A 4343-nucleotide genomic window follows, 5' to 3' on the forward strand; every position below is an offset into this window, starting at 1 on the left:
GCTCATTATAATCGTCTACCATCAATGGCATCTGTATAGCTTTTAGACATGCAAGATCACCTTGAGATCACATTTCTTGGAGGACATTTTTGGTCCACTTCCTCATGCTGGCAGTTGGACCTTACTTCTCATTGCACAACAAAATATTGCAAATACCAACATTACACATAAAAACATCATGAACCACGTCTAACGTCCATGTTTCTAGCAAACTCGAGAAAGGAAAGCAGGTCAGAAAGGTCAGTCGGGACTAATCATAACATCTGAACTTTTATAACATGAAAGTAACTTATCAGATAACTTAGAACAAAATTTTCAGTTTTACTCAAATTAGGGTGATGCAAAAATGAGTACACCCCACTGAAAGTCTCTGGAGCAAAGGTAAATTTTAGACTACAAATGTCTAATATTTTTTGTTATATTTTTGTATATTTTTTGTTATATTTTTGTACCCTTAAATTGGGGTATTTTAGTATTTTTTGTTATATTCCTTCTTATTTTATTTATTACCTGTGCTTGTAGATACTGCTGGTGCCAGATACCACAGCATACTTCAAAGCTCTTGTAGACTCCAAGCTTTGAAAGGTCTGAGCTGTTTTTGTATCGATAGGGCCTTACACAGTATTAGGCAAGTGGTTTTAATGTTATGGCTGATCGGTGTACATCATATCATCTGAGACAGTTATTTGTCACCATGCCCAAACTTAGCAATACATTAAACACCACAAATTGGATGGCAAAATAGACACATCCAATATGCGACCCTATGTCAATGCTTGTATGCGTTATTCTAAGATGCGGTCCCTTATGCAGAATAACGTGTGAGGTCCTTTGTGACTTCTCATTTGCTTTGGGTACGATCAGTCTTGAAGTGAGTTGGCACCATTCTCCAGTCCCTCATCTGGCCAAAAGTGTTACCTTTTGTTAAGGGAATGCAGCTGATGTCTTGCCCAAACTGGAGTATAAGAAAATAAATATAAAGTATATTAGAGCTTCCAGATACAGTGAAATGGCAATAAGTACACAAAGATTCTGCAAAAAGTGTGAAAATTTACAATCTATATAATGTTTAATCTTATATCTATTATATCTTGTGTTTAATACTCAAAATGTGAATAACCTGCAGGATGCTGCGCTACTCCCAAAAGTTGACTGGAAATTGTGGATAGTTTCCTGCAGTATCTGTCTTTCTCTCCCCTGAAATTCATATGATATTATAACAAAACCGTCTATAAACATGGGACCAGATTAGACAACGCTGACTAGCAGTTTTTAAAAAAACACACCTTTCCAGCATTAAGTTCAGAAATGGCTGCCAGAATCTGTTGTCTGGGCCCGTCTGTTTTAATCCCCAGCTCCTGCAGATCTCCATCAGTCAGAGTCAAAAAGGCCTCCATGTCTACCTGTAAATAAAACAATACAGGTAATTTACAGAGATGAAAAAATCACATATGATTTGTGCACAATTTACTGAGTACAGCTCTAAGTCTACTTTGACAAGACTCTACAGGCTACAGGTGTAACTGCCATCTTCATGTTGCTTCACTGAAGTCCTATGTGGTCTGGGATTTGGTTGGGCCATTTAAGGACATTTAGAAAGTTGTTCCAAAGCCACTCCAGGGTTATCTTGGATATATTCATGTTGTCGTTCTGAAAGGTTAAACCTTGTCTTAAAATCTGAGGCTGTGTCCACTGTGGAGCAAGTTTTCTTTAAGAACCTCTCTGTATTTCGGCTGCATTCACCCTTCCCTTAATTCTGACCCGTCTTTCCCCTCCTGCCACTGAGAAGTACTCCTGCCAACACCATGCTTCACAATAACAGTGGTATGGCCCAAATATTGAGCAGTGCTTATATTCAGCAGCAGTTTTCATTTAGCTATTCCAACATAAAGTTCTTACTGATGGAGAACTTCTGAGATGGCTGTACTTCCAGCAAGTTCTCCCTTTTCTGCAGAGGACTTCTAAAGCTGTTAAAGTTGTCAGTGGGCTTTTGTTTTCTCTCTGATCAAAGCCATTCTAACCTGGTTACTGAGTTTGGCTGGATATCCTGTTGATTCCAAACATTTTTCCACAATGATAGAACCCACTGTGCTTCTTGGAACATTCAACACCTTAGATATGGTTTATACCTTTACCCTGCTCTATGTCTTGACACAATTTGCTCAGGGTGGTCTATGTATTTTGTAGATAGATGTGTTCATTTCTGAATACCCTGTCTACGTTCATGGTCCAGAACCATATTGGCTTTTGTATGTTAGAGACTGGTAAACTGCAATAGTGTGAATGAGAGTACATTCCTACACACCATAAAGTCTGATCATCTTTATTTGCACTGACCTTCATCAGTGATGCTGCCACTGCTGGAGCCACCACTACTTTTAGAACATGGTTGGGAAGAAGCAGAAGACAGGGTTTCACCAATTAGAGGCTTAGGAGTTGGGGATGGCGATGGAGTCAGGGTAGGGGATGTACTCTTAGATGTGGAGGAATTCCCAGACTGAGGTCTCTTTTTCAGATCAACCTTCTGTGGAGATTGTGGGCTAGTGTTAGGTTAGATTGATGGAAATTAACAATACTCATAAATTAATTATTTCAAAATAATTATTAATATATATAATTATTATATATATTTAATTATTATATAAATATTATATATAATTAATCGCTTGTTATAATACTACTTCAAATCAGATCAAATAAATAAATAATACAATGCAGATATTATATTTCTCTGATCCACCAGTGTGTCTCCACATCCTTATTTGACTAGAAAAAAGGCCATGATATATTTACACCACACTGTCTGGGAGCCAAAGTCAAAACATTGCATGCAAACGACTGGCTTACAGGGAAATCTGGTGACCAGCTAGAAGGAAAGATGCTTCCCTTCTTCATAATCTTCATGAATGTGTCCTTTGAGTGGGGTGGAATGCCTCAGGTTCCTCACAGGGTTGGCCTCTGTCTACTGGAGCTGGCACAATCTCCAGATGCCTCGGGTAGAAAAAGAAACAGGTGGAAAGGAATTAGCATTCATAATATTAGCAGAATTAGATGATAATGTGCATTTGATCAGATGTACTGCAGTACAAGGTTATTGGGTGTGTTATGTGTATGCCAGGCTAAAGAGATATGTCTTTAATCTACTTGTAAACTGGGAGAATGTGTCTGAGCCCCGAACACTGTCAGGAAGACTATTCCAAAATTTGGGAGCTAAATACGAAAATGCTCTACCTCCTTTTGTAGACTGTAATATTCTGGGAACTACCAGAAGTCCGGAGTTTTGTGATCTTGAAGAGCGTGGTGGATTGTAGTGTGTCAGAAGACTGGTTAGATACGTGGGAGCTAAACCATTTAGAGCCTTGTATGTAAGTACTGCTAGTTTATAATCAATTCTAGACTTAACAGGTGCAGGGATAATAAAATTGGGGTTATATGATCATATTTTCTTGATCTGGTCAGAACTCTGGCGGCTGCATTCTGGACTAACTGTAGCTTGTTTATTGAAGATGCAGGACAACCACCTAGTAATGCATTACAGTCGTCCAGTCTGGAGGTCATGAATGCATGAACTAGCTTTTCTGCATCAGATACAGATAAAATGTTCCTAAGCTTGGCAATATTTCTAAGGTGGAAGGCTGTTTTATTAATACTGGAAATATGATTTTTAAAGGACAAGTTGCTGTCTAATATTACACCCAGGTCTTTCACTGCTGAGCTAGCCATAACACCTTCTAAATGCAAGCTGAATTCTAATGGAGGGTAATGTACCTTCAAACAGGCTCCTTCAGTGTGAGTTGTTTTATTATGGTTTGACATAATAGGCTTGCTTAGTCATATCCATGGTCTCTGCTATTTGTGTCCCTAAATTAGTGTTACAGTGAATGAGTGCAAAGGTTACTGTGGAGACAGAAGAGAGAAAGGAGAAATGTGAAAAGAACTCCGCACAAGTCTCATGCTTACTCTCCCCATCTGGAAAGCATCCGATCTTGAATGGGGAAAAAAACACGTATTGTGGAGCTGCATCTGTAATATGTATATAAAATGTATGAATATCAGTACCTATAAATGTCACCTACACCTCTATTAGTTCAGTAGTAGCTGCTGAGAATGTGCTCCATGTAAGGTTGTGACCGAAATGTTGTGTGGTCTGTGTCTTATTACTTTACATGTTTATATTTGCAGCCTGGCTAGCTAAGCATTTAACTAACTGGTTCATGCAAGTTTTCCTTCACATCAGGAGAATTGTATATAAAGACAAATAGGGTTATAACCAACTGATCCATTTTCATTTTTATAAAACTAAATGCAAAATTTTTACTTATTTTTATAAACTGGTAGCCTAT

The sequence above is a fragment of the Hemibagrus wyckioides genome, unplaced genomic scaffold (assembly GCF_019097595.1).
Source record: "Hemibagrus wyckioides isolate EC202008001 unplaced genomic scaffold, SWU_Hwy_1.0 Contig11, whole genome shotgun sequence".
In the NCBI taxonomy this organism is placed as follows: Eukaryota; Metazoa; Chordata; class Actinopteri; order Siluriformes; family Bagridae; genus Hemibagrus; species Hemibagrus wyckioides.